Below are 12,980 nucleotides of genomic sequence, written 5' to 3' on the forward strand. Positions count from 1 at the left end.
TAACCCACATCAAGATTTTGTATAAAGATGACTGTTATGCTACCACTGAAAAAACCCAGCTTTGAACCCAGAGAGTATGAACTTCAGAATTAGGACCGCTGGTGGTCAGTCCTTATTTAAAAATAAGTTCCCAAAGAGTCCACATCTGTGAGCAATACACATTGAAGCACTTATCAACAAAGTCAAGTCTCGGATTTGGTTTGAAATAATCTGGTAGGGGAGGGAGAAGAGCCTAGATTAAAACAGTCAAGCTGAACTATTCTATTTTTATAAGCTGGAAACCCTCCATAATGATAAGTCTTACTCTGTTTTCAAGCAAGTTTCCAAAGATCTCTGACCTGCTGGATAGTATTCTGTGTAGATAAAAGAACTAGATGCCTCTAAGCTGTCAAATTCCAGGGGCTCAACCAGGTGTCCTCCACCTGAGCCCCAGAGCACAGGGTCACCTGGAGGCAGACCTGGCCACAAGCAGCCATACAAAGGGCTCCTCGAAAATAACCAGAGTCCCAGGCCAGGCCACCGGGCAGCAGCGCACAGAGGTGTCTGGCCTGGTCTCTCACGCTGCTAATGCTAACTAAGGGCCCTCCAAAATGCCTGTCCCAAATTCAGCCATCAGCTGGAGTCCCGGCAATGTCTGCAAATACGGGGATCAGTCACCCAAGTGCCTCTTCCAGAGCCCCAGCACACCAGACGGAGCTCACCTCTGGGCTAGGGTCCAGGAACAGGACGCTGCCAGAGCCTCCCTCCCGAGAGGCAGGAGGAGCTGATGCTGCAACTAACTGCCAGCTCACCTGTCCCTGCTCCCTCTTCCAGAACTAGGTGTGCAGGGGAGGCAAGGCAGGTATCTCCCTCCACCCACCCCTGTCGCATTCCCAGAGTCTAGGGGAGCATGTAGCACACAGCAGGTGTTCAACAAAACACTGCTGTGTGGTCCTGACTCAATGGGCACTGCTCTAACGGTGTACTAGAAAGACTTGCTTCTCACAGATGCCAATGCAAGATGTAAGATGGAAGGTACCAGGATGGAAAGAAGGGACAGGAGACAAGGAGTTATGGTAAAAAAAAAAAAAAAAAAAAGCACCACCACCAAGAAGAGCACCAGAAAGGCTCTGGAGCATGGAGCCTGGGTCAGCAGGGAGGCATGGAGAGGACAGAGATCTGGAGGTGGGGGAGGGGGGTCTCATAGGGACACAGAAGACGGAGGCAGGAAGCTCCACCATCCTGAGCAGGCACCTGCCACCACAGGACTCCGTGGAAGGCTGTGAGTCCCCAGAGCAGGGCCCAGGCCACAAAGGGAGGTGAGTGGACACCACGGGAGGGGTGGGGGCTGTGAGGAGCTGGAGCACGCAACCTCACCCAGAGATGGCGCCGACCCTGGCGCTGACCCAGGGTTGCCAGGCAACGGGGCAGGCCCCGGCTGCCAAGTGTTCTGATTTGTCAATGAAGCCGCAAGTCTGGATTGCTATGTAAGATCTCCTGATTTTCATGTTGGCATCTGGGGTAGACCGAATAATGGCCTCCCAAAGATGCCCTCATCCTAATCCTGGATGGATGGCAAAGGGGAATTACAGCAGCAGATGCGATTAAGGTCTCTAATCAGATGACCTTAAAATAGGGAAGAGGACCCTGGATTATCCAGGGGGCTCCATGTAACCACAAAGGACCTTAAAGTACTAGTGGGGGCAGGCAAGCCGTATCAGAGGGCACAGTGGGAGAGGGACGGGACTATAGCTGCTGGCTCTGAAGAGGAGGGACCTCAAGGCAAGGCGCTGGAGAAGGCAGGGGACAGAGCTCCTCAGAGCCTCCAGAAGAGCCAGCCCTGCCTACACCCAAAGAGCCACATGGACTAGACTTGCAGAACCCTGTTGCTTTAAGCCATGTGTGGGTGGTAATTTGTTACAGCAGCCATAGGAAACCAATACAGCAACCAAGTTCAATCTTGAAAACGAGGCACCAACAACCCAAACGAAAAGTACCGGCGGGCTGGATGGGACCCATGGACCACTTCTGCCTGGTGCACGTGGGGGGTGCCCAGGTCCAAGTCTGGCACACGGCAGCTGCTCACACATGCCCTGAGCTAAGGGCTCGACCCCTCGCCCCGACAATGTCGTCACACAGGGCTCCATGGGTTCTAGAGAACATAGCCGCTTGGCTGTCAGGAGTCCTCTCCCCAGGGACCTGCTCACTAGGCAGGAGCACTGCCCCGCCCCGCCTGGACCCAAGGAACCAGCTTCGCAGAGAGGAGGGGCAGCCGAGAGCCCCCTCCACCCCCACCTTCTGCGACAAAAGAAAGGAGTGTGGGCATTCCAGGTTCCCAGGGAAGCCTCCAGCACCCGCTCCCAGTCACCCCAGGGTATGCCCACACACCACAGCAGTGACATCACTTCAGTCTGTCTCAAACAGCAGAGGACCTCTTCTCACAGGAGCTCTTTCCAGCTCCCCACGCTCAGAGGGACCAGAGCTGCTCAGATCAGAGGTCAGGGGGAGCACCGGGTGCCCCCTGCCACCAAAGCCATATGAGAACCAGGGTGGACTCCAGGCTGATGGGGGCCTCCGCGCACGCCCCGGCCTGCCTCCTCCACACCCTCCCGGCTCAGGGAGCCTGACATCTCACCCACGGCTCCTCGTGGCCTGTTCCTGCTGCTTGGGGTCCTCTGCCCCTCAGAACTCCCACTTTTCCTTCAAGATTCTGCTTACGTACCATCTCCTCTCTGACACCCAAGTTCGTTCTCAGCATCTGCCCACCCTTTCTAACGTCTCTCTCTCGGAGTTGACACTACCTGTCCCACATCAGGAGCCGCTCTCCGCAGATCATCAGCTGCTTAAAGGCAGGAATTTACATCCTTTGTTTTTAAACTAGAATATTTACAACACTGATTCACAACACAGTGTTAATTTCAGATACACAGCACAGTGACTCAGTAGTGTGTGTGTATACTTTTGAAGATTATTCTCCCTTATAGGTTACTACAAAATACTGAGTATTGTTCCCTGTTCTATACAGTAGGTCCTTGTTGGCTATCTATTTTATGTATGTGTGTGTGTGTGTACATATATATATATATATATATATTTGTGTGTGTGTGCATGATCAGTTGTGTCTAATTCTTTGCAACCCCACGGACTGTACTGTAGCCTGCCAGGTTCCTCTGTCCATAGAATTTTCCAAGCGAGAATACTGGAGCAGGTTGCCATTTCCTACTCCAGGGGATCTTCCGGACCCAAGGATTAAACCCACGTCTCTTGCATCTCCTGCATTGATGGCATATTCTTTACCACTGTGCCACCTGGGAAGCCCTATTTTATATATAGTGGTGTGTATATATTAATCACAACCTCCTAATCTTTCCCTCCTAGGAACTTACATCTTATCATGTATGTATTCCTAACCTACAGTGTATAACACGTGTGTTCAGTAAACATTAAAAACTGAATAAACTGGACTGAAAACTACTTTTTTCTGGAAATACCATAAATGATGATATTGTGGTATGTGTTAAATACACCAGGTAAAACCTTATTTCTGACCTTTAATCAATAAAGTGCATCTACCTAAATAAGGAGTTCTAAATTACAGCTGCTGCTGCTGCTGCTAAGTCGCTTCAGTCGTGTCCAACTTTGTGCGACCCCACAGATGGCAGCCCACTGGCTCCCCCATCCCTGGGATTCTCCAGGCTACTATAATTACTTTTCAGAAGTGTAGTTCTACATTTTACAAGCAGTGTCTGCTGTGGTCATCACAGTTAGGGATGCAGGAAGGAACCTGGCTTCCAGGCTGGCCCGGCGGTGTCAGTTGCACTGACGTGGCTGAGAGCCAGGCTGAAGGAGGTCACCAAACAGCTGGGCCAGAGTCTCTTCTGCTGCACTACAGTCTCTTCTCCTGCTCTCACCTTGCTGACTCCGCTAACCCAGCCCGCTTTCCCCGGGGTGACTGAAAGGCAAACCTCTGCAGCCAGGTGGTCACCCAACCGTCCTCCTCTGGCACAACTCCCCTAACCTGCCCCCTCCCCTCTCTCCCTCCCAAACCATCCACAGCAGCTGACAGGAGCTCAGGGTCCCAGCACCCCACACCTCGTGACTGCAAAGGCTTCCGGCTCCCTCTGGCTCCAGCCTCGCAGCCCACATACACAATCAGAGTGCTCTAAAGCACTTCTGAAAACATGACTGGCTCCCTCACCACGGTCTGGGGTGCAGCCCCATTACAGGCATTCTGAAAAGCTTTCAGGCCACGTGACCTGCAGGTGCAGCCAACAATACGAACTGCAGGCTCCAAGGGCATTGACAGCCACCTTCCTAGGCAGCAAGAAGGCCCCAAGGAGCCCCCTCCACAGAGCAGGACTCCGGCCTCTTCATCCTGACACACACCCTGGGGCTGGCTCTGGAACTAGGACCCATCCAGTCCGGTGAAGGCAGCCTGGCCAGGCCCTCACCCACAGGAACTAAGCCACACTGCAGGCCCTGCCAGAGGGCGCCCCCAACACTGGAACCCCAAGGCCGCAGCCCCACTGGAGCTAGTGGCCACCCAGTGCTCCCTGCTCTCAGGAGGCATCTGCCCGGCAGGGCTGCTTCCATAGCCTCCTCCACACACACGCCACACCCCCGCCAGGCACCTGCCCCCCTTCTGCCTTCTGGCTCCCTGTCCAGCCACGTCCAGCTGTGATCCTGTCCTCTCCCTGACTCTTCCAGACTTTTCTCCACTCTTCATTTCCTGACCAAGAATCAAAATCACAACTCAACAAACCAGCTTCTGCCTCACTAACAGTTTTCTTTAGTGGTGGCGGAGCCATGGCTTCTCACAAACACCCAGCTCTGACCTCAGAGACCCTGTGCGGCACTCCGGCAGGCTGCCCTCAGATATTGGCCCTATGGTCATGGAACCGCCCTGACTTGACACCCATATTTCTGCCTCAACCGACTGCCTCTCAGAAAGTGGCCTAAAAGCTATTTCTCTGATCATTAATTTCCCAGTATACCCCATGGCAGCTCTGAGTATCAAACAGGCACTCAGGGAGGACATACTTTCAAGTAAAAATGTGAACTTTTCAGCCCATCATCATTCCTTGATTGCCACAACCTTGGGGTAGGCAGACATAGAGAAGGGGACAGACTCTAGCTAGCAACCTTTAGCTCTCAGGATGTATTCACCCCAGAGTCTTAGAGAGTTTACAAAACAACCAACTGGAGTCCAAACCTCCAGGGCCTCCCAAGAGCACAGGGCAGGTACTGACACATAGCTGTTTATCACCCCTTGGCTTGGGAGCTTCGGGCAGTTTTCAAACCTTGGGAAAGTGATCACACCCCAGCCTCCTCACCCATGGGAGGTAGGACCAGAAAAATGACCCATGTGCTAGAAGGCATATGTGAACTGCCTACTGAGGAAGGTGAAGCATCATATTTTTATTTATATGCAACATTTTAAAACTACCAAGTTTTTCGGTATGCATTACCAGACCATTTTTTAGTCCTAAACTCCCATGTGCTATGTTTACAGAACGAATGTGCAGTTTCAGGATCACAGAGTCAAAAAAAAAAAAGCCCCTTCTCTCCAAGGGCAATTTGGGCGATTACTTTAGCATAGCTTTATGAGCACAAAACCAATTACCAGCCACACAGACTTCCTCCCACCGCTCCAGCCAGGCTCCCCCCAGGTTCCTGCTCTACACACCCAGGCAGCTCTGGGTCTCAGAATTGACTTCTGCACCTCTTGGCAGGGAGGGGAGGATTCAGGTCCTGCCAGCAGCGGGTGGGTGCCCATGAGCAAGCCCAACTCCTCCAAGCCCCAGCTCTGCTCCCCTGTGAAGCGCCTGCCCCCGGGCTGCTGTGAGGCACGCTGAGGCAGTGGGCACACCTGCGACGGCTGCAGGGCAAGGCCACGGAGACACTGTGGTTTTCAATCTGACACGGTGGCAGCAGTCTTCAGCTGGGCAATGACTGGCTGTGTGGCCTGAGGTCAGCTGCTGAGCCCCTCTGAGACTTAGTTTCTGCACAGGCGAAAGGAGAAGTAGTGACGGGTCTTGGAGGATCCCTGCGCCCTGTGGAGGGACTCCTGAAGGAGTCGCACGGGGCCAGGCACAAAGGAGACACTCAAAGATCGGCAGGGCTCACACACACCCACGTGTCTGGTTTTGACGGACAAGCTGATCATTACTACTGGAGACAAAAAAATTTTCCTTCCCAACTGTAAACACCAAAGACTATGAAATCACTCTGAACTGCTGGAGGGAGGAGCAACTTCCATTAACACCAGAGGCCACCCCCAACAGCCCGGTGGGAGTTTGCTCCTGTCCAATGCCACGCCCCCTGCCCTTTCTCAGCTGCATTTCTCAAGAGCCTTGACAGCGAACATCTTGCTTGACGTGTGGGAATGAAGAACCAGCTTTTCAAACAGGATTCTGGACTTAAACTGCCTCTTCGAACAGCACTGACGTTTACGTTCCCTTCGTTTACGGACAACATCCTGACTAACCCACAGAGTCATCGTGCTGTGACCACAGGTCAAATTATAATCACGTAAGAACAAATGAAAACATCACTTTGAGAAACCAAATTCCGTTCCCAAGCGTCATGCCACCATCTCACTCAGAGCACTTGGGAGGCAGCAAGGACCTGCTGCTGGTGACTCTCCGGCACAGCCAGCCAGGGCAGACTCCTCACTGGCCTTCCCGTCTGTCCTGTGGGCCTGCATTTCCAATCTGGCCCCAGAACAAGCAGCATCAGAGAACACCTAGTAACTGGCTGAAAAAGCCCATTTTCAGGCCTCACTCCAAATCTACTGGGTCAGAAACTCTGGGGGCAGGACCCGCCCCACCCTCTGAGCGATGCTAATATGCACCAGTGGCTGAGGAAGACCACTCTTCTATCTGCAGTGGTTATTACTGGCCTCTTCAGAGACAAGGAAAGCAAAGCTCAGTGATTAAAGTGCCCAAATCCATCCAGCCAGGAGGCCAATCTGTACCCACACCTGATTCCAAAGCTGTCGCATGGCCTCTGTAGCCAAACTGCCTGTGCCATTTGGTGTCCTCAGCTACGGAGCCCTGTTCTGTGAAGCTTACTCTTCCTTAAGAAGGGGGAGTGACAGGAAGGATGAAGCCTGCACTCAGAAGTGATGAATTATAGATGCTTTTAAACCCATATCATGCTTGAGCCTGAATGGGCAGTCACCACTCAAGCCGAGCCTGATTCTCCTGACTCCATTCACGATCCATGTGCCAGGAAGCGGACGGGGTCCGTTCCCTGACAGCCTCTGTGCACAGTTCCAACCACCACTTCAACCAGGTAAGGGACACGGCTGCCTGCTCTGTCTCCAGAGGGCTGGCACGCTCCACCCAGATCAGGGCCCACAGGAAGGCATAACGCAGCCCCAGCACCTGGGTGCGCCGGGCTGAGTCACCAGAAGGAATCCCATGCACGCAGGGGATTGTCACAGTGCTGAGGATCTGCTCAAAAGAGCCAGGCCATTCTCTAAATCCGAAGCCAAAATTCAGCCTCTATCAGTTCAAACAGTCCATTCAAACCTCAATTTCTTCACAGACACTAAAGTCAGAAAAAGACACACATCTCCTTGCTCACAATTCCCAGCCCTCTAAATAAATGTGGTGGTTTTCAGGTTACAAGTGTGTCCTATAACAGAAATGAGCACTCATCATGTGGGGTGTTCTGCAGGGGCTGGTGGAGTAGGAAGCACCCAGCTTTAGGAACCACACAGGCCTGGGTTTGACTCCTGGCTGGGTTAGCTCCTCAAAGGTTACTTAATCTCTCTGGGCCTGTTTTTCTACTCGAGATAGGGTGGCAACCCCTGTGTTGTATGTGGATGTGAAGACAGAGGGGAATTATGTTCAACAAGAGTCTGCTGGAACAACTTTGCATTTCAAGCCATCAAGAATCTAGAAGGTAGGTGCGGTCAAACAAGCCAGTGGATAGAGGCTACTCAACACACCCTCTCAGCCGCATGGACACTTACTTCACTGTGTTTGCTTTTCAAGCGTCTATTTTTAGACACCTTGAACAAACTTAATTAAGACCAAAGAAAATTCCATTAAGGAACTTATCAGAAAGCTTGTCAATTTTCAAAAACTCAACAGATGGAGACAAACAGACATTTCACAATGCATCTGGCAAAGCCAAACGTACTCTCCCACCTCAGCAATCCTGATAATCAGGTCACCCCGTGGTATTCAGTCCTCCACCAACTCACAGCTGGGTTTAGAACAAGTCTCTTCACCCCAGGACTCAGTTTCTCAGATGATATTAAGGCATCAGAACATCTGGGGAGTCAACACACCTGTCTAAATTCAGCCCCATCACCTACTGGCTGCATGACCTTGAGCACAAGACTTACGCTCTTGGGCCTCAGTTTCCTCACCTGTAGAAGGGGGATAACACCCACTTGACTGGCACAGGACTACTGGACCAACAGCAGCAGTTCTGGCAAGAGCAAGACAGAACCATGGATCCTGCAGTGGGGATGGATAAGCTTGTTCCCTGCTGCCCACAGCCCAGGACTCCTTATTCACATTTCATGCTACACTGAACGAAAATCTTTGTTCTTTTTTAAAATATATTATTTGGCTGCATCGGGTCTCAGTTGTGGCTCATGGGCTAAGTTGCTCTGCAGCACGTGGGACCTTAGTTCACCGACCAGGGATCAAACCCACATCCTCTGCCTTGCAAAGCGGGTTCTCAACCACAACAGCACCAGGGAAATCCCGGAAGACCTGTTTAAGTAGAACGCTTGAACTGAGAGCCCAGCAAACAAAAGCAGGGTAGGACTAGATAATTCCTCACATCCTCCCCAACCTCAATCTCCCAAATCCAAGCCCTTTGATTTCTCCAAGGCTCAGAGTCAATAGATCCTCAGCCATGAAACAACAGATTCTCAATCTCCCAAATCCAAGCCCTTTGATTTCTCCAAGGCTCAGGGTCAACAGATCCTCAGCCATGAAACAACAGCCACAGTTCTCCACACCCACCAATTCACCAGGAAGGTTCTGGGGAAGGGGGAGAACAGCTGCCAGAGAGCTTTGAAAACTTAAAAGGCGCTTCCCTAGAAAGTGAAAACAGCAGCCCTGTGCGTAAAAATCCTTCAGCACTTCAGGCCACAAAGAAGTAAATGCTGCTACTCTTCCTAATAAAACTGAAACAATTATTATTATTATTATAAATGCCCACTCCTTAGGTTCGGGAAAAGTCAAGCCATTGAAATAAATCAGAGACTTCCCTAGTGGTCCAGTTGCTAAGACTCCACACTCCCAATGCAGGGGGCCTGGGTTCGATCCCTGGTCAGGGAACTAGATCCCGCATGCCATAACTAACACCTGGTGTAGCCAAATAAATATTAAAAAAAAATAAAATAAATCAGCGACACAAGCAATTCTCAACTACTTTTGCAGGGCTCTTATCAGAATCCAAACACTCAGGAAACCCATGTCTTGTCATGGAAGACAGTTACACAGAGAGTCACCTGCATTTCTAGAGAGGATTTCCATAGAGGATGGGGCAGTTTTCAAGACTGTACACACCATGCTAGCTTTCATCACGCGAGTCTTACATTTCTTCACACCCCAGGCACATGCTTGGAGTCACACACCCTGCTGGAAGAGAGGTCTCCCCAGAGCACCCCATCCACCAGGCACAGGGAGGCAAGAAGCCTGTGTAAACCGAGATCAGTACACCCCACAGCACAACCCAAACACGCTCCTGGCCGGGGGGCTGGTGGGATGCAGTCCTGGATCGTGCCTCACTCTAATCAGCACTTTACCAAACTCTTCAACAGCCAGTAACTCCTCCAGGACAGTGGAGGACAGCCTGGCCTGCTGTAGTCCATGGGGTCGAAAAACGTAGGACACGACTTAGCAACTGAACAACAACTCATCCAGTGGGCTTCCCTGGTGGCTCAGTGTTAAAGAATCTGCCTGCCAGTGCAGGAGACCCAGGTTCAATACCTGGGTCGGGAAAATCCCCTGGAGAAGGAAATGGCAACCCACTCCAGTATTCTTGCCTGGAAAACTCCATGGACAGAGGAGCAAAGGGGTCCATGGGGTCACAAAGGGCTGGAAACAAGTGAGCAACTGAGCATGCATGCAACTCATCCAGTGCTTCCAAAAGAAGAACTCAGCAAGACTGGTAAGGATGACTGACGCAATATTAAAACTAAAGAAGCAAAAAAGCTTTCAAAATGTAAAAATACAGTACAGATTTTTTTTTAATTCAGATAAATAAGAAATGAGATCTTGGCAGACTCTGACACAATCACCTGTCCAGCAAACACAATCGCTGGAATGAGCATCACTCAGGAACAACCTGTAGGCCCTTTGGATGTTAATGTAAATACAGATGAAAACTTAATTATCAGTGCAAATTCAATCCCTGCTGAGCAGGATTCAGCATACGATCTGTTAGCACCTAACATCCGTAGATAGAGCTACAAGATGCACAAGTTTTCTGCCAAATCTTCATTATCTTACATAATTGGAAGAGGACAAAGACAATTAAAAATTAAAATTCACCTTTTTTCAATCATTTTAAGCTCCTCCTGGAGGTGGAAAGGAACAACTACTTCTCACCTTTTTCTGTTCAAGTTCTTAGTGAATGTTAAAAAGAGAAGAGGGATAACCCTGAACATCTCTCTAAAAAAAAAATTCTAAAATATCCCAGAGAGCCCAAGCTTCTAGTTCCGGCACCGACGCTGCATCACCGCATGACCCAGTGCCTCTCCCTGGGCCTCAGTTTCCCCATCTGAACCCTCAAGGTGGATAAACCCATCCTCTTTCCAGCACAGGCTCCGACGCGTCCCCAGGGCAGCTAAAGGGCGAAGGGCCCCAGACGGAGCCCATGGGCGGAGAAATGGGTTTCCACAGGCCCCTGCCGGGATTTCTGGGGACAGCGAGCTGTCCTCCCCTCTCCCCGCGGCAAAGCCACCGGGCCAACTCCAGGTTGCAAACAAAAACCTGTTGGCACGGACTCCTCTCGGAAGGGCTGGCCTCTCCCAAGGCGCTAGGCTCCCGGGAGCCGCCCCACGGGGAGAGAGACGAAGGGTCCTCTGGAAGAGGCGGCTCCACGCACCCCTTCACCCACCTCGACCAGCCCGGCAGGACCGCGGGGCGGGGTCTCTCCATCCCACGCGGAACAAAAGGCAGCTGGAGCCTGGCTCCGCCACCCCCGTCCCCGCTGTGCCGTGGGGTAGGGAGGGCGAGCCCGGTCCCTGCGGAGGGGAGGGGGCCCGTGGCAGCCCAAAGGGGGGCGGCCGGCACCTGGACGAGGGCGGGGGCGCCCCGCCCGGGGAGGAGGGGCAGGGTGGGTCCAGCGGAAAGGTGGACGGCGAGGCCTGGACGGGCTCCCGGAGCTGCGGAGGGCGCGGGAAGCCCGGGGCTCCGAGGATACCAAAGGAAGAGCTCCCTGAGGGAAAGGCGGTGGGGCGCGGTGGGGCGCGGTGGGGGGGGGGGGTCCCTGCAGAGGAATGAGGACCCAGACGGGGAGGGGCCGTGCTCCAGCCCGTGGGGCGGGGCCTGTTGGGTAAGAGGAGATCCGGCCTGAGGTACAGACCCGACTGAGACTGAGGGGTGTATACTCCGGGAGGTGGTAGGGGGAGCTGCGCTCTGGGGGCGCTCTGGGGAGGGGCAGGGTCCGCGCCCTCGGTCCGCTCCGGCCCCCGAGCCCCGAGGCCCCGGCTCACCTGCGCTCCTCCGGGCCGACCCGGGTGCGCGGCTGCGGCCTCCAGTAGAGCTGAGGAGGCGGGAGCGACTGGAGCCCGAAGAGTCACAGCCGCTTCCAGCTCGGTTTGACACCCACACACCAGCCAACATGGCGGCCGGGAGGGGGCGCGCCGGCTGCGTGCGCGCGCCCGCCGGCCCCTCCCCTCTGCCCGGCCCAGGTCCCGAAAGGCCCCGCCCCCTGCCGTCCGGCCCCGCCCCGTGCCCCGAGGGCCCGCCCTTCCGCACGGCCCAAGTCCCGCACGGCCCCGCCCCCTACCGTCTGGCCCCGCCCCGCGCCCGCGGGCCAGGGTCCCAGCCAACCCAGGCTTCACTTTCTCTGACCCCGCGACCTCCCTCGGATACCCACGACCCCACGCAGACTACCCAGCCTTCCCACCACACCCCACAGCCCACGCCCCAATACTCTAAACAACACCCAAAACCTACGCACGCGTGCCAACGACCCCACACCACTGCACAAACCGTGGCAAATTCACCCCGAACCCACGCACACGGCAACCTTCACTGCTGCTGCTGCTGCTGCTAAGTCGCTTCAGTCGTGTCCGACTCTGTGCGACCCCATAGACGGCAGCCCACCAGGCTCCCCCGTCCCTGGGATTCTCCAGGCAAGAACACTGGAATGGGTTGCCATTGCCTTCTCCAATGCATGAAAGTGAAAAGTGAAAGTGAAGTCGCTCAGTCGTGTCAGACTCTTAGCGACCCCATGGACTGCAGCCTACCAGGCTCCTCCGCCCATGGGATTTTCCAGGCAAGAGCACTGGAGTGGGGTGCCATTGCCTTCTCCGGCAACCTTCACTCAGACCCCACAAATCCCCCCATATCTCAGGCATGTCCCACAGGTCCACACACCCTCTCCTCCTTCACACACACACACTCCCAGAGCCCCCAGCCAAAGCTCAAACACGCTTTCCCTCGCAGTGTGCGCTTGTAAACATTACCAAGTCCGAGAGGTGGAACCGGATGGTGGGGGTGGGTGGTTGTGCAGGGGCGCTGGGTGCTGGGGTACAAGTGTTACCCTTGGTGAAAATTCACTGATGTATGCTACAGATGTGTCACTTTAATGTATGCATTCTACTTCAGTAAAACACACCTGAAAATTATTCTGAGGATGGTGCAGATGCTTTGCTAGACTGCTAATGACATTATGACCCTAAGAAGGTGGGGCACTGGGTTCACCCTCCTCCTGTGAGGGGCTTATAGATCCCCCGGTGCAGGCTCGCCCCTTCACAGGGCCTCGCACTCTCACATAGGAAACACGTCCTCCCTTTG

General features: G+C 53.5%; 1 protein-coding gene across 7 annotated transcripts in view; it reads right to left on the minus strand.

Annotated features, from left to right (window-relative positions):
* Positions 1–11,828, minus strand: part of EPN2 (epsin 2) — a 52,731-nt gene extending 40,903 nt beyond the window's left edge. For 6 of the 7 annotated variants that reach the window (XM_070389602.1, XM_070389601.1, XM_070389600.1 and 3 more), the window contains exon 1: positions 11,672–11,828. The gene's annotated coding sequence lies outside the window, so the exon portion shown is untranslated. Of the gene's footprint in view, positions 1–11,073; positions 11,097–11,671 lie in introns of those variants that run through there. The other variant, XM_070389595.1, reaches the window with a different exon arrangement.
* Between the last annotated feature and the right edge of the window lie 1,152 nt (positions 11,829–12,980).

Source organism: Bos mutus, chromosome 19 (assembly GCF_027580195.1).
Source record: "Bos mutus isolate GX-2022 chromosome 19, NWIPB_WYAK_1.1, whole genome shotgun sequence".
Taxonomy (NCBI): domain Eukaryota; kingdom Metazoa; phylum Chordata; class Mammalia; order Artiodactyla; family Bovidae; genus Bos; species Bos mutus.